This window comes from Mixophyes fleayi, chromosome 6, assembly GCF_038048845.1.
Source record: "Mixophyes fleayi isolate aMixFle1 chromosome 6, aMixFle1.hap1, whole genome shotgun sequence".
Lineage (NCBI taxonomy): Eukaryota > Metazoa > Chordata > Amphibia > Anura > Limnodynastidae > Mixophyes > Mixophyes fleayi.
The window spans coordinates 113,892,464-113,911,391 of NC_134407.1; positions in this window are offsets into that span (position 1 = coordinate 113,892,464).

An 18,928-nucleotide genomic window follows, 5' to 3' on the forward strand; every position below is an offset into this window, starting at 1 on the left:
GCGGCGGGCTGTGGTGGAGGCGCAGGCGGAAGAGGGGGAGGAGGAAGAGGAGGAAGGGGACGACCAGCAGCGCCAGCCGCAGCCACAGGAGGAGGAGGAGGAGCAGGCGGTGGCAGTGGCAGTGTCATCGGAGGAGGAGGAGCCTGTGCCGATGCTAGTGGCAGTGGCAGCAGCTGCAATGGAGGAGGAGGAGGAGCCGGTGCTAGTGGCAGTGGCAGCAGGTGCAGTGGAGGAGGAGGAGGAGGCTGACCCGGAGGACCAACGATTGGAGGAATCAGCATCGGGCAGCCAAGAAGCAGTGGCCTTTGATGATAGTAAGTATTTTTGAAAAATGATGGACCTAATTTGATAAGATTGAGGATGTCCATTAAACTTGTACATAATCCCTGCTGTGACACATGTTGATTAAATGGTGACATAAATGCCACAGGTTTTACACATAATATCTGGCTACAAATTTGATGTACATTAAACACTCAAACCACAGCCAGAGCCATCTTAACACATGGCCACGCAGGGCAGGGCCCTAAAAAATGTTGTCGCTAGGCTGGTGAACTTGTCAGCATATTAATCACTTGATTTTAAATTCCAATATCAACCAACATATTTTGACTTCCTGTGAGTTATTGTGTAGGTAGTGGCCCATGGTAGTGCTTTGCCCTGGGGCCTATAATGCTGGATAAGACAACCCTGTCCATGGCCCTCTCCCCGTGGCTCACCAGAATGTAGGACATTTATCCAAATGCCTTAGCAATGTCTAATGTGCATCCAAATGGTTTTGTTGGCAGAAGCCTAACATTTGAAAGTAATGTAACAGTACACATCTCTAGTAAGTCCAGTCTGTTTGCCAAATTAGGTAGAGCTGTATATTTATTGTTTTCATTTGGTTCCTTTCAGCACCTGAGGAGGAAGGTCGGAGATTGGTCACACCACCACCCACTCCGGCCCAATTGTTGGCCCAAATGGGCCACTTACTCAGCAATCTCGAGGCCACCTGCCAGCAACTGGTGCGATTGGTTGCCGACTGGAAGGCCACATTGGACTACTGGTCCTCTTTATTTTAATTTTTGTATTATATGTAAATATTATAGTTTTTCCTTGTAAATATGTTGTTAATTTTGAGCCCTTGCCACATTATATAACTAATTTTCCAAAAAAACATTGGTGTGTGTGTCTTTATTCATCTCATTACACAACATGTGGGTGTAAGGCTACAAGAGAATGTATTTTAAATCCTAAATGTGCTACATTTCAGCAAGATAGATCGTTTCTAAAATCATTGCTGTAGCATAAAAGGTTTAGATTTTCTGTTTGCATGTCATCCAAAAGGAACGTGTGCCCTCCACCAACAAGCCACCCCTGTAAGAGGTATGCCATCTGTAGGCCCTGTGTGCAAGACATTCCAAAAGATCAAATGCCCTAGCTATTTCACAACTTCCCCAAATCATGTGTCATTGTAGTGATAGTCCAAAGTTACGTTCCAGTGTCAGAGCAAAGCCAGGCACACATTGAAGAGAACATGGAAACATGGAAAGTGTACGCAGGATTGGCGTAAGTGGTGTAAGGCAGAAGTGCAAGCGATGCAAAGCTCCATGGTACTGGAGTGTGGAGATCGGCCCATTTGGATAAAGCTGAGTACATGACATAATGTGTACGCCGTGGATCCAGAGGAAAGTCTGTTTGCTGACAATGTTGCATGTAACTCCAAGGAGGCTGACCCCTACAATCCCCGCCCCCCATCTTAGTCCATTTGGAGTAAAAAAAATGTAAGCATGGACATAATAATGTGCATGTGTGAAGTGTTAGCCCTGCGGCTTGTATAAAGTACACCCCCAAAAATGAAAATCTTACCATACAGGAACAATATGAGGGCTTATTTTACAATGTGGGTGAGCACTTAAAACAAAACCCATTTCAAAAATGAAACCATTATGTCAAGTTCATGTGTTTGTTGTAAGCATCATGATTCCAGTCCACACAATAGTTGGGGGTATGCTTGGTATTTGAATTCATGTCTGCTGCGTTGTGAGTCCAAAGTGCTAACCAGTGAGCTACCTGTGAAATTGGTATTTTGTGAGTAATTTGTGTGAATAATGAGGAGTAGTATTAAGTGTGAGTTGCCTGTGTAGCACGCATGCTGTATTGTTGGTGTTGTCTGTGTATTTTCATGTCTCATGTTGGGGTAGTGGGTAGCTGTCCCCATTTGCATACAGTCATTCCTGAGTTCTAATCCAGACAGAAACCCTTCCTCTGTGTGGAGGTTGTATACACTCTTGTGTGTATCCTTTATGGAAGAGTATGCTGTGCATTTTGCTGAAAAGGCAAGATTTATTTACACCACATACATTTTGATACATTCGTTATTCATGTGTTTTTAATGTCCATGCATTTTGCGCACTATACGGCGACTTGAAATCCTAAACACAAAGATTGTGAAGAATGTGTTTGTTAACAGTGTGTATTGCACTAATTATTCGCAAAGGAAAAACAAGGTTGAGAGTGTTCCAGATTATTGTTAATTTACAGTGATTAATGAGTAAAGAGCTATCTCGTTAAAATAAGCCCCAGGCATGTTTGTTGTGTTGTATATAAATAAACTGTTGGCCCCTCCCACAGTGGGCGTGAAGTATGCATTGTTTAGCTTGCCGTCATTCAGTTAAAAGCCGTCGCTTATGCGTGTAGCATGTTTAAAGATACGCAGGTGGGTGAGTTTTCTAACGTTCGCACTACTTATTTGCGCCACTTAGTTGTAATGGACCACAAGGGGGTGTGTTTTTGCTGTTTGAGGTGCTTATTTCACGCGCAAATCGGGTTGCGTCACTCAACGTATGCAACGCAGATGCGTGTGCGTTTGCGTACCTTGATGAATCGGGCCCCTTATTATTATATGTTCTACATTACATATTGCTTATTCATGTTTTGTTCAGATTCACTTTTTTGCATTCTCTTTTTCATCTGTTTATTTTTATATATTTGCTATTTTTTGGGGTGTATTTATCTGGACATTATTTCTTCTCTTATTTTTATTACTGTATCATCCACTTACTATCTCTTATCAATTACTCCTATTTATTATTCAATGCTAACATCATTACCACTCATACCACTCATTACAACTCAAAACACTCTTGTTTTCTACCCACCAACTACATTGGTGTCAGTTCATCTGTAACTCTATTGGTCCATTATAGTTAATACACCCAATTCATCACATCTATTTGTCCACCTACATCCAAATCCTGACCCATATTCTCCCATTAAACATATATTAATACACTTCTCACCAATACTGCCACCATTACTATTTCTATTGTTATCATTTTTCCTGTATCATTTTTTAATACTGATTGTTTATTTTTATTTTTAGTTCAGTTTCTATGTCTTCTTTTCTACTAATATCTATACCACCTCTTACTTAACTTTCCACTGTTTAGTTCAGTCTATTTCCAACTCTCTATTATCTCTATTATTGAATCTATCTAAACTATCCTTTCTTTACTCTACCCTTTCATCTGCCTCCTGGTCTTTCCTGCACTTTTTTTAGTACATCCCAGTAAAGTTATATTTGCACTGTACTTAACATTGTCATGCAGCCTTCATAGCTATAGCTCATTACTCATCTATATTGCCTTTTCTCCCTACAGAAATCAAACGGACCCCTGGCTCCAGTTCCACATCATCACAGAAATCCATCTACTGGACATCAAGATGCCACACGCAGTGTTCCACAGTGACGAACATTGAGCCTGATTCATTAAGGAAAGCAAAGCAAAAAAAAAAAAGAGTACATTTGCACCTTGACAAACCATGTTGCCAAGGGGGATGTAACTTTAAAATGTGGGGACATATTTATATGGTTAACATGGTTTGTTCAGGAGCAAATTTACTCCTTTTTTGTGCTTTTTACACGCCACCACTTCATGAACTATGGATGGTTCATTAATAAAGATAAGCAAAGGGCAGCAGGGTGGCTTAGCACCTCTGCCTCACAGCACTGGGGTCATGAGTTTGATTCCTGACCATGGCCTTAGTTGTGTGGAATTTGTTCGCCCTGTGTCTGTGTGGGTTTTCTCTGGGTGCTCCGGTTTCCTCCCACACTTCAAAAACATACTGGTAGTTTAATTGGCAGTTATCAAATTAACCCTAGTCTCTCTCTGTCTGTGTGTGTGTTAGGGAATTTAGACTGTAAGCTCCAATGGGCAGGGACTGATGTGAGTGTGTTTTCTGTACAGCGCTGCAGTATTAGTGGCGCTACAAATATAGCTGATGATGAATATTTTGAAATTTAATGCACACAATCTATTTCACGGAAGTGCAAGGTTCTAATGATACAATCTTCAAGTTACACTTTTTTACTTTGGAAAAAACACCAATAAAATAAAGCCTACTGACATTAATATGTTCAATTGGATGCATCCACCTCAAAAATAGGAGAATTTGCTCCAGAAGTAAATCAGATGTTCAACTGTGTTTTCCTACATCCTATGATAGCGTAGAAATAGCTTAGATATGTGGCTTGACAGTTTGGTAGTAAATGCTAAACTTGCAAATTCTATGTATGCACAATTTAATAATGAAATGAAACGTCACATACACAAAAGAGAATATTGTCTTGAGTTATTAATAATTGCAAAAATCAAATTTTCAATATAAAATGTATTTAAATTGGAGATGGACGGGTCCGGTTCCCCGAGAACCGAACCCACTCAAACTTTGGGTATCCGAGTACCGAGCTTAGTAGCTCAGTACTCTCCCGCCCGCTCCGAATCCAAATCGAGGCCGAACGTTATCGTGACGTCGTCGGATCTCGGGGCTCTGTTCTTGCGATACTTCAACATTATAAATACACGCCTCCACAGCAATCCATCGCCATTTGACAGAGGGAGAGAGCAGGGTGTAGTCACAGTCTGATTAGAGCAAGGACAGAGAACCCAATATTCTTCTTGCAATTGCTCTAACAAAAATCGCTAGAGAAGAGAGGAGGATAGAGGTTTATTATTTTGTTTTAATATTTGGCACTCCCCAGTGCTTTTGGGGTGTCCCCCATAATTGTGCATAAATATTTCTGGCTGTCAAAAGTCATATCTGTCAGCAGTATCTACCAAATAATTTTTAGCACTCCTTAGTGCTTTTGGGGTGTCCCCCATAATTGTGCATAAATATTTCTGGCTGTCAAAAGTCATATCTGTCTGCAGTATCTACCAAATAATTTTTAGCACTCCTGAGTGCTTTTGGGGTGTCCCCAATAATTGTGCATAAATATTTCTGGCTGTCAAAAGTCATATCTGTCAGCAGTATCTTACCAAATAATTTTTACCACTACAAGTGCTTTGCACTCAGAATGGATTCAAAGCAGTCCACATATGATCAGAATGAGCAACCAGGTTCTGTCACCAGTCCTGATGTTAGTGTTCCCAGTACGTCATCTGGGCAAGGCGATGTCAAACTACACAGTGTTTCGAAATCAGTCCAAAAAAACCAAAACCCCCAAAAAATTTACTGTGTTGAAGCGAAAAAGAAGTGTTACTGAGCAAAAGTTAAGTGCCGATAAAAAAAAAATTGCCAACATACCATTCTACACACGCAGTGGCAAAGAGAGAATGAGGCCTTCACTTTTGGCTATTAGTGGCAGATCCCAAAAAGTTACCGAGCCTACAATTGGTGCACAACTACTGTTACGCGTCAAAGCCGAGCTGCAAGATAACAGTAAGGCATTAGAGGAGAATGTTTGCTCTGATTCACAAATGACACCAATCCCTGTGGAGAGTCCATCCAACAGTGGGATGTCTAATCGTGAGCATTCTGCCGATGTGTGCCTTAATAGCCCGAGTGTAGCCGGTGATACCCAAATTGAGGATGCCACTTTGGAATTAGAAGAGGATGAGGGGGAGATTTGTGGAGGTGACGAAGGCGCTAATGATGATGTTGATGATCTGATGCAGACATATATCAAACTGCCTTTGTCCATTTCTTTGTATATTCGAATTTCTAGTTCTACAGTCTATGCTGGCTGCTTTTTTTTCTATTTTACTACAAGTGGATGGAGGAAGGGGGGGGTATAGATAGCCACCAAACTACCGTGGTCCATTTAATTTCACTTTCTAGTTCCACAGTCTGTGCAGGCTGCTTTTTTTATATTCAACTACAAGTGGAGGGCTGGGGGAGCATAGATAGCCACCAAACTATCGTGGTCCACTTAATTTTACTTTCTAGTTCCACAGTCTGTGCAGGCTGCTTTTTTTATGTTCAACTACAAGTGGAGGGTGTAATATACACCTAAAGACGATAGCTGCATTGCCAATAGGCAAAGATGAAGAGGAAGACAACCAGGTTTGTGTGGAGAATTAAGGACGGCCTACCAGGGATTAAACTGTTTTCTTCCTAATTTATTAGCTTTAGAATTACCTTACTTATCCAAGAAACAGGTGGAGCACTAAATTAGGTTATTTTATGCGCAAAAACATTGATTTTTAAACAAAATTGCAAAACAAAACCAAACAAAACCAAAACCAAAACACGCAAGGGCGGTTTTGCAAAACCAAAACCAAAACACGAAGGTAATCCAGATTCAAAACCGAATCCAAAACCAAAACACGGGGGTCAGTGACCATCTCTAATTTAAATACAAACCCAAATACAAATTAAATACAAACATCTGTTGTTTCTGTCTTAAAAAAATCAAATGGGTATCTATTTTTCCTCGAGCAGTTTATTTGCAAACATCAATGAAGTAATGTGAATATACGTCTGGAACTCAAGTTTCAGCTGAAGGGGTCAAAACACAATCAACCAGTCAGAAGAGACTAGACAGTTCTGCTGATTTTCATCAGCATTGCGTACCATTCCCTACCTTCCAGCAGACACATCTTATAAAAGGTATATCTGCTGATGTGTCCATGTGAACATACGGTTACTTTACTCGGCCTATGTTTGTCCACGCCCATTCTGCCTCTACAGGCATAAGGAGACGCAACGCAATTATACTCAAAAGCTGTATACAGCGCATAAATACAAATTTTTTGTTGGCATGCACAGTGCAGGAATGTGTATCCTGTGCAAAAAAATTATGTACATCAACTCTAACTGAGGTTTTTACTGAATGAAGTAACATAGTCTGAGCATTAAAAACCAACATTCAGTACAAGCAAAACGGCATTGTGCAGTTGTCAACACATAAGGGATAGGAACAAATTCTTAAAAGCACATTTAGCACATAAAACATAAAAAGAACAGAAGGGTATAGGAAGAGAGGAAAAACTGAAAAAGCAGTACTGCCCCTTATAAGTAACCACAATGTAAACAGTAGATGACACCATTTGGCAAAAAATAGATGATATAGTATATGTAAAAATCACTTCAATCCTTTGTTATGCACCATGGATAATTAAAACATTTTGAACCTGATTCATTAAGGCACATAAATGCCTATACATACCGTATTTTGAGTAAAATCATTCTGCACACTATACACTAAGGAAAGTAACAACGTTCAATTCATCTTTGAGCGCCAAGGACCCCAGCTACAGCCTACGATTTCACAGGTGGAAAATGGAGGGGATTGGGCATATGCATGTAGTCAATGTACATCTATGATACAATCTACGATAATAATAATGTACAGCAAGGGTGTGCCAAGTTGAAGCTTTGGGTATCTCAAAGGTACATGATTTTCTGTCATATTACTTGCACCAGTTACAGGTCTGGTGTAAGTGCCAATTACCAGTGATGATGGCTGTTTATACAAGCTAGAATATGTGCAATCAGGAGCAACTGTAAAAAAGTATTTTATGTACATTAGACATTATTAACATTCTAATAAATGTATTTTATGGATGAGTAAAAAAGTGAGGAAAAAACACTTCTTTTTTATTTTTTTATGTTTTGTCATTAATGACTATATTGTTATCAGGTAACAATAACTGAATATCATCATCCTCATCATCATCATTTATTTATATAGCGCCAACATATTCCGTAGCACTTTACAATTGGAGACAAACATAATAAACTAATAAACAGGTAAAACAGACAAAGAGTTGAGAAGGCCCTGCTCGCAAGCTTACAGTCTATGGATAGATTTTTTCTTTTCTGTGCGGTCTTTTGTGACTTTATTCCATATATGTATTGAACGTGTCCTGCAGTGTCTTGACCTAGACCTGTATTCATCAACAGACATATCTTCAACACTGCTCCTTGTTGAAGACAGAAGTGTGTATGACTTATATATGTACATTTTTTAAAAAAAACGCACTATAAGTTTATCTTGAATTTCTTGATGAATCAGGTCTTATATGCAAAACTGGCATAGTAATTCATCATTATATTATGCAAGATGTTACATTCTCAAACATTGCTGATAGCATAAAGAGGGCGCTCCAACAAATATTCTTTATCATGTACTTTTTGCATTATGGTTTTCTAGTGGTTGGAGGTGTAGTTTAAATTAGATGAGCACTCCAAACCGAGTGTGATCATTATAATTACTATTTACAGATTCAATATACTTTTGTAACTTCTCCATCAGATGCTGTCTTTGGCGTAGAATCCCTGACACCATATATAAATAGAACATTAAAACAGTCAATTGCAAATGTACAAATATGTCATTTTGTGTTGTCATTCACCTATTTTAGCGAAAAATGTGTCCTGGTTGATGTAATTTTCAAGATTGCAGGGGTTCCAAATAGTTGCATCTTCTGTTGGGAAGAGCTACTAGATCGGGGAGCTACTAGCTAATTGTAGACTTGGCACATTATATGCCCTGAAGTGCACACATATGCAAAAAAAGATTTTGTAGGACGACATTTTTACCTGCTCAGGAGACACCAGAAATTGGAAATCAACCTGTACTGTAAATTAGATGGATTTTTATTATCATCCAAGAGCGTTTGATGCAGGTAGGTAAATTTATATGCGCTCAAATACAACCGAAATAAAAGAAATAGTAAAGCTCACTAAAGTGACACATGTAATAAAGCTTTTGTATCTGATAAGGCATGAATGAGTGGGAGTGGTCCTAAAGAGGTAGAAGGCAGAACATGATGTTTTTACTTTTTCCAGCACGTTCATTTCCAGCCAAGCCCATTGATTTTACAGAAAACAGCTTCTAAATGTGGACATTCAATTATGTACACATGAGGAGAGAAACAGACACATTTGTGCATTTAAAACTGCTTTGAAAAGATTGTAAACATTTTTTAAATCTTTCTTAAAACTGCATTTTTGCACTTTCATAATTGTCCTTTAGTACTCTGTTTTATTTCCATCTTTATTTTAGGAACACCACTTAACATAGTAATAACATTTAAAGGTTCAATAAACCTAAGATGCAAATTGTGTTACAAAATCAAATAAATAATAATGTTTACAAATATTCCAGTTCAGGGGCTTCTCAGAACTGAATAAATTTGCCAGAAAAACTATGAGAAACTTAATTTAAGATGATAACTTTGAAAAGTTCCCTGAATCTTTTGCACAAATAAGTCAATTTATTTTGGGAAATACATGGAGTAGAAGGCCAACGAGAAGAGCTGTGGTGCATTGGGGGATTTCTTGCTGAAATGTAGGCTAGACTCACTGGTGTTTGCTGATTCCAAATAAAGAAATTTTAGACACAATTCTACCAAAGTAATAAAACATTACAAAATACAATAGTAACAAATAATAAAGATATTAATGAGCTTGTGTCAGGAAAAAAAAATGAAAAAAAATGTTTTATGTCTTTTAAGGGCACATTTGACTTTAGTTTGGACTTGACTTCAGCACTTTCTATTACTTCAGAGATAGGGAAAAATTCACACTTCACTAATGATGGTCACACGGATGGAAAATTCCTTGCTCAGTTTGGCCTTTTCTTTTTTTTACCAAATTAACTGACCCATATCTGACCAGATTTAATTAAGCAGAATGGGATAATCAAATTGGGCAGCACAATGGCTAAGTGGTTAGCATTTCTGTCTTATAGCACTGGGATCATGAGTTCACTTCCCAACCATGGCCTTATCTGTGAGGAGTTTGTATGTTCTCCCTGTATTTGCGTGAGTTTCCTCCAGGTGCTCTTGTTTCCTCACACACTCCAAAAACATACAGGCAGGTATTGGCTACTAAAAAATTGACCCTAGTCTGTCTGGCTGTGTGTGTTAGGAAATTTAGACTGTAATCCCAGTATGGCAGGGAATGATGTGCGTGAGTTCTCTTTACAGCGCTGCTGAATTAGTGGCGGTATATTATAAATAAATGGTGATGATGATGATTGGCCAATGGCCCTCAGTGGAGTGTTATTGAGGTCATTGGTGACTCAGAATTGGTAAGGAAATATGTGGTTACTTTATGATCAAGATCCGGTTGTTTGGTCCAAGGCCTAGATGACTTTGGCATGTGGTTTGGTGGTTGGGCTGAATATCAAGATTGCACTGACTTTCAGCCTGATTTAGAGTCCAACTGCAGTCAGCAAAAATTGGCTTTGTTTTACTATGCATTTTTATAAATAACAGAAATACTAGATAATAAAAAAAACAGATGGATCATTAAGTTTAGGTTCTGTCCTTGTTACATATTAAAGGTTTCAGTTAATAACATGTTTGTGCCCATGGTTTGCCATAATAAGTGTAAAGCAAATTATATACATAGTAGTCCAATGACAAATGTCCAGTTATACTGAGGCAAAATAGCAGTTAATCCATATCCTCAAGCCGAGTCTTGTACAGTACTCAATGAGTTTCATCTGTTTATTTCAAGTTTTGTGTGGCATCTCCCTCTCCATCTCTGAAAACAGAGAAAGCATCAATAACAGTTATTCAAGTACAGAACACATACTGAATGTTTACAAAAACATCATATTTTACGTATGCACCATCTGAATAATATACTTGTGAAGAGAAAAGAGAAAGAAATAGTGTCTATAGGGCACTCTTTTTTACAAATATAGCACCACTCAATGAATGTATAAAATTAAACTTTATTGAGATAAATTCTTTATTTAAAAACAAATACACATTGAAGCAAAATATTAAAATTTATTGAAATAGTTTGTGAACCAGATTGAAACAACAGCTAAAAGGTAGTTCTCTACCCTGCTGTCTTGCTGTTAGATATGGTATATATATATATATATATATATATATATATATATATATATATATATACTTATATGCTGGTAATTGCAATATCTCAGTATGTGGGACTCTGTTAATAGCTAAATATATTGGAATGGTATGCTCCCTCTGTAGTTCAGGTGAACATTTTAATTATAATACAGAATCCTTTACATAGCATGCTAAGTAGTTCCGATATAAATAGAGTGGGTTGTCTGACAATATATCCAATACACTAAATGAATAGCTGTGGGTACGTTACTGCTGTTAGGTATATATATTTAGATTATTGTCCCTTAATTGTCAGCCCAAATAAAGAGGTATCCATAAGGTAATGTGTTCTCATTTGGTATGAAAGGTTAAGTGGGACTGCCCCTTATCTCCCATTCCTCTGAACGGGTAGCTTGAATATATAGTAGCGGTATTCTTTAATAAGTCTCTTGCATAGTCAAGCTACTATACTAATTGGATACTGTAGCGATGCCCTAAATCTGCAAAGCTACCTCTCTAATTAATCGGATTAGTTAGCATATTGATAAGAAATTCAGTATATAAACAGCAAGCTCTCTTATAAGCTTTAACAAGGCAACCCGATGGTCAGTCTGGATTGGCTATATAAAGGGGTTTGACACAACCTTATGATGACGTGAATGTATCAGCTGATCTAAAGTTTTCGTGGGCTACTTCACCTGCTATTACTTTAGACAGTGCTAGGCCAGGCCCCCAGCCCCTTTCCCTTCAAGAGATGGCAATTCTGAGTTGCCCAGTTAGATACACACAGCTCCCCCATCTTGAGCAGAGCTATAATAATGACATATATTGCAAAAAATAACAGATCAACATCTATACAATACAGAGATCATTTTAGTGAACCCTGTACAATATAGAGAGTATATTTGTAACAGCCATACAATACAGAAAGCATTGTAGTCCCCACCATACAATACAGTGAGCATCCTATTCACTGCCATATAATACAGAGAGCTTACTCACTGACACACAAGACAGAGAGTATATTAGTCCCTGTCATACAATGCAGAAAACATTCAAATGACTGTTATATATTACAAAAAGCATTCTAGGGAACTATATACAATACAAAGAACATTGTCGTGACCACCATTCTAGTAACTAGCATACAGTTTTTAGCAAGCATTCTAGCGATGGCATTGAACTACAGAAAGCATTGTAGCTATACAATACAGACAGCATCCTAATAACTGGCATACAATACAGAGAGCATTCCAGTGATAGATATACAGTGAGGATTCTAGTCACTGATACAGAGAGAACCCTAGTGAATACCATGCAATACAGAGTGCATCCTAGTAACTGATATACAATACAAAGTGCAACTTATTGATCAATATACTTTAAAGAGAGCATTGTAGTGAACACCAATGAATACAGAGAGCATCTTAGTGATTGCCATACAATATAGATAGCAACCCAGTGATTACATACCAATAGAGAGAGCATTATAGTGATAGTAATACAGCACAGAGGTAATTTTAGCCAATGATATACTATACAGAGAGCATTCTAATGACCAATATTACTGAAACCACCCAATGACTACCATACAATAGAGAGAGCATTCTAGTGACTACTATACAATACAGAGAACACCATATCCCTCCTGTATGGGTGATCCGTCATGTCAATGCCCCCCCCCCCACACACACTGTATTGATGGTACTCATATCATGACACACATACTAAAATAATTCTCTCTTGTAGCTATGTAATGTGAGAATGACTATCAGCATGGCCACCTACAAAGAAAGCACAGTGGAGGACTGGTCTCCCTGTTAGCCTCATGAGATAAGAATTTCTTCATCTCACTTGTGTACTTTGCACTGAAAGACAGTCTAACAGAAAATCAAAATGCAGCTGTATGATTCTGATTTGTTGCCCAGGTGGTTGCCATAGCTTGCTAAGTCTGTTTTAAAATCCCACAGAGAACACAACTGATTGTGGCCTAAACCATAACCTGCAGTCACCCACACACCACTGTCAGCTAATCTGTAGCTTCTGATATTCCACCTGGATCAAAAGGCAAGAGCCGCAGTTCAGACAATCAGAGCAACCCAGAATGTATTTGGCTTAGAGATGTTGTCTCCAGTGCACAGCTACATTACCCTCTATGATTGGCTGGCAAAACTACAAACTACAGTTCCTGACATGTTTCATCATCTCCACTCTGAGCCTCCTAATTTTGTTTCCTAACCTATCCTGTTCTCACACACTAGGTATGCCCCCACAGAGATCCAGCCACACATCAGAGTAGTAACTCCCAAACATGGTGTGACCACACAAGTGGTGGTATATATACGCTTTGTCCTAAACATGATCTATGGTGGTGGCCCAAAGAAATTTCTGGCAGCTCTGGCAACTAGTAGCCCTTTGTTGTTTCTAAGGCATGACCCAACTATAGAATATGAGATTAGGGTTTGTGAAATTTTTGAAAATCTATGAATGACATAGAAAGCTGTGGTGTTGCATAGATTCAATTGTGCATTTATTCAGTCTGGCTTAGGACATATATTGTGTCTTTATTTTTAACATAAGAGCATTAACTGTGTGAATAACTGCAACAGTGAGTGGTAAACCCAGAACAAGAGCTGCTGAGGATTACACAATAGTTGAAATAGTTGGAACAGCCCATAGACAAGGAGAGGCCAGTGAATCAATGGTTTCACTGTAATATGCATTAGGGTGGTGATTGTTTGCATGCAACTGTGTAAGAATCCCTAAAATCTCTCCTTTTCATGATAGTAAAGAATTAAAGGTTTACAGTAATCTGGAAGACCCAGAGAATATAGAGAAGAAATTGCCTATTTGATAGGTTTGAACGATTCTTCTGGTTTTGTGTACCACGGAGTAGATTCCAGGATGTTCAAATTATTTAAATTCTAAAGGAGTTTGACAACTAAAGCATAAGCCAGAATCCACTGGTAGAAATAGCTGGCCATACCCAAAAAAGTTCTCAACTGGTTAGACGGGGGTAGGCCTTGGACTTTTGAGAATTGCTTCTATTATGTCAGCAGATTGAGGACATGACTTTCTGATAAAATGTAATGTGATGCTGCTGGACCCAGTGGTCCGCGCAAGAGCACTTTGCGTCTCTGGCTGCTGGGGGAGAAACTACATCTCCAGGCAGGCCAGGGGCGCACGGGTAGCCAAGTAATGACAGTGGTTGGTCTGAAGGAAAAATGAGCGGCTAGTCTGAAAGAAAGAAGAGCGGTTGGTCTGAAGACAAAAAAAAGCAGTTGGTCTAGAAAAAAAGAGAGGGGCAGAGAAAAGGGAGGCTGGAAGTGAGAAGGAGAAGAAGAAAGTGACAAGCAAGAGAACCGACAGGAGGCAGAAGTGGGAAGTTGGAACGGAGAAGAGGACCAGAGGTGAGAAACTGTAAAAATTTACATGAGAGGAAGAGGAACGGATAACAGAGGAGTGGTAATAATAGAGAGGGAAAAATAAATCAGATTCCCAGAAGCAACACAAAGTACATTATTAAAGTTGACAAGCAAGAGATAAGACATCTTTCACACCACTTTAAATACCTATATGTGGTGGCCGATAATGATGGGATTTCCTTCCCCTACCTTGTCCTCCAGACACGAGTCAGGTTCTTTTTTATTCGGACATCCGGTGGTCACATTTCCTCTCTTTGAAAAAAGCTATTTTCTGGTGTTGAAATTGTAATATACCAGCACTATATATTTCTGAACTTGCACTACAAGTGCTTTGGGTCTCATTAAAATGGATTCACAGCAGTCCACATATGAGCAGGATCAGCAAGCAGCTGCTGCCACCAGTCCTGATAGTGGTCTTCCCTGTACATCATCTGGTAAAGCCTATGTAAAAGTACATAGTCTTTGTAAGTCAAGGAAAAAAAACACACAAAAAAAAACCTTTTACCGCGTTGAAGAGAAAAAGAGCTGTAATCGAGGAAAATTTAACAGCCGATAAAAAAAAAAAATTGCCAACATGCTATTTTACACATGCAGTGGCAAAGAAAGAATGAGGCCTTCGCCTTTCTCTATTAGTGCGAGATCTAAAAATGTTACTGAGCCTTCTTCTTGTAAGGTCAATCGTGACCAAGCAAGACCAAGTAATTCGGAGTCCAAAAGTGGTGCACAACTACTGTTACGTGTGAAAGCCGAGCTGCAAGAAAACAGTAAGGCATTAGAGGAAAATGTATGCTCAGAATCAGAAATGACACCAAATCCTGAGGAGAGTCCATCCACGAGTGCTATGTGTAATCGTGACCATTCTGATAGTGTACCCATAAAGAAGGGCCCTTTCACCATTTCTGCTGAAGTGTGCCTGAACAGCCCGAGTGTAGCCGGTGATACACCAATTGAGGATGCCACTTTGAAATTAGAAGAGGATGAGGGGGAAATTTGTGTAACCGACAAGGGCGCTAATGAGGATGTTGATGAGGATGAGGTTGCTTGTGTAAGTCCTGCACCAGTAACAGCAGTTCTGGCACGTGACAAGAAGAAGCCGTTGTCATGCCTGGGCATAAGACCAAAAAAGCCACTTCTTATGTGTGGAATTATTTCTACCCAAATCCTGACAACAGTTGTATAGCCATATGTAGTGTATGTCAAGCCACAGTCAGTCGAGGGAGGGACCTTAACCATCTTGGAGACTCATCCATGTTACGCCATTTGACCCGAGTTCATGGCAAGGTGTTGGGAAAAGCTGAAAGTTATGGTAAAAAAATAACAACAAGAAGTCCATCATCAGCTAGGACCCTTCTGTCACCTACATCCCGACGCCTGAAATTTACACCCACAACACCGTCTTCTTCAATATCCTCAGTAGTGATTGGAGTTAGCCCTGCATCCAACTTGGTAAAGCTCAATGAGTACCTGCACTATAATTGATTCCTGTGAAGAATTCTTGAGCATTAGTCCCACTGCTGCTGCTGTTGCTGCTGCTGGAGGTGAATATTCCTCCCATAAGAAGCCCAAGAAGAAGAGAGCTAGTACTTTACAACACAAGTCATTCCCTTAATTCGACTATTGGAAAAGCAGCTTGACAAACTGAAGTAGGAGATGAAAGAAAGCAAAGTATGTTGGCCTTGTAGATCAAGTACTTATTTCGCTTCGCAATGATCCAAGAGTTATTACAATCTTGAAGTCGATTCACTACGTTTTCGCGACTGTGCTTGATCCTAGGTTTAAGACCTACATCGATTCTACGCTTCCAAAGGACAGAGATCAAAACAGTTGCAAGGAGCTATTGGTCAGCAAGTTGTCCGCTAAACTGGGCTTTGGCTTGACAACGTCTCCTCCTTCAGTTTCTCAGGCAGCTTCTGCTCGGAAAAAATTGCACTTTCCAAAGAGAAGCAGGGATGAAGCAGGTGGCAGACCACAACAGTTTGACATCTGGGCTGGATTGAACGATTTTACCAAACAATGTGTGACCTTGCCCATAACTCCATCCACTCCTAATATTAACATGCAAAGGATGGTGGAGGATTATTTTCAAGTTAATTAATATGGAAATGTCAGACAGTCCCTTTCCATACTGGGAGGAAAAACAATCCATTTGGAAACCCATGTATAAACTTGCTTTGCAATATCTAAGCTGCCCACCCTCCAGTGTGTACTCAGAAAGAGTATTCAGCACAGCCGGGATCCTTGTCAGAGATCGACGTAGGAGGTTACTTCCTAAAAATGTGGAAAATATGATGTTCATCAAAATGAACTACATCTTCAACGAGGAAAGCCTTTACCGGCAAATACCTATTACCTATTTATTGTACAGTCTTTGCAGGCTGCTTTTTTGTCAATTTCACTTTTATTGTATGGGAATTATAGACACCCAAACACAAAAGCTGCTTTGGCCCTTTCTATCTATGGTACAGTCTTTGCAGGCTGCTTTTTTGTAAATTTCACTTTTAATATATGGGAATAATATACACCCAAATAGAAAATCTGCTTTGGGCATTTCTATTGATCGTACAGTCATTGCAGGCTGATTTTTTTTTTTCTATTTAACTATAAGTGTAGGGTGTAAAATACAGATAGACACCCAACTGCCTTTTTTGCTATGAATTTCAATAACTCTGTTTAGAATGTTGTCTGGCACCCTGGATTGCTGTGTGTCTGATAAAAGCACACATCCCGGGGGTGGCAGAGCTCGTTGACATTTATTAGCTGTAGAATTAAGGAGGGCCTAGCAGGGATTAAACAGTATTTTTCATAATTTGCACTAATAAAGTTTGGGAATAATATACACCCAAACAGAAAATCTGCTTTTTGCATTTCTACTTATTGCACAGTCTTTGCAGTCTGCTTCATTTTCTATTTCAATTTTAATGTATGGGAATAATCTAGACCCAATGTTATGTTCTTGCCCTTAAATTTGCCCTCATTCAAGATGGCCATGATTGCCTCATGAAGTTTCCATCTTGGATCTCTGATATGAACTTGCCCTTACAATAGCCCTTATCCAAGATGGCCAGAACTGTCTCAGGAAGATTTCATCTTGGATCTCATTTCCTGTTTGGGCCTAGAAAAGACACTTCCTGTTATGCAGCCTTTGCTCGAATATTGTGTTTGTGTCTGAACCAGATACTTCCACAGAACCTTGTTCCCTTGTGATTTGGAATACAATTCCTTGATACCTCTACAAGACATTTATCTTGTTGATACTTTGGACTTGCTTGCTGGACATTTGAGATTTATTTCTATAGCAAAATAAATTCTGTTTATTACAGAACTACCTGGCTATTGGGTTCCGTTTGTAATACCAGAGGTGTGACAGGATACTCGAGCCCAAAATGACGGACCTCGCCGGGACAGAACCAACTGCTTTACAGCAACTTTCAGATCTGAATTTCCACATGCATTCTGTCTCAAGACAACTACAGGAATTTCATGCAAAATTTCAAGAACTTGAGACCCAGCGTACAAATAATTTTCAACTGCAAAACCAACAGGTAACTGAGTTGGAAATAAATTTTTATGAACTCAAAGATCAAATAGCGCTACAAAATGGAGTTATTACAGAACTACAGATGCGGCTTCAAGAAGTTAATGCTGTAGCACCTTCATCTGCAGTGCATCAGCCCACACTCCCACTACCTCCGGCTCGATTCTCAGGTGATCGTAAAAAAATACAGAGTTTTTTTTAATCAATGTAAAATGCATTTTGATTTACATCCTACTTATTTTTTGACTGATGTACAAAAAGTATGCTGTATTCTTTTATTGTTGAAAGATGATGCCTTGTCATGGGCTTTTCCTTTGATAGAAGCAAAAAGTCCAACATTACAAAATCTTTCTAATTTTATGGATGCAATGAATCAGATATTTGATGATCCAAATCGAAGTGCTACTGCTGAGTCAGTTTTATTAAAGATGCGTCAGGGAAGACGTTCAGTGGCTGAATACACCTCTGATTTCCAAAGATGGATCTTGGACACAGATTGGAATTCGGCAGCTAAGCTGTCTGTTTATCGAAAGGGATTATCTGAGTTCATTAAAGATGAATTATCTAGAGCTGATGCACCCACTGAATTTGAAGCCTTTGTTAAAAATTGTATTCGTATTGATGCTCGTCAAATGAAGAGGAAACAAGATAGATGGGGCTCCATGTGGACTCGTCCCAATTATCCGGAACCAGCAATATCAAATTACTCTGGTACTCCTGCAACACAACAAATTGAGGAGTCTGAGCCAATGCAAATAGATACCATTCGCAAGCAGATTTCTATTGAAAAAGAGATCAACGACGACAAGAAAATCTCTATTTGTATTGTGGTAAAGCTGGACATTATGTATCTAAGTGTTCTCAACGACCTCGCAAGACAGTTG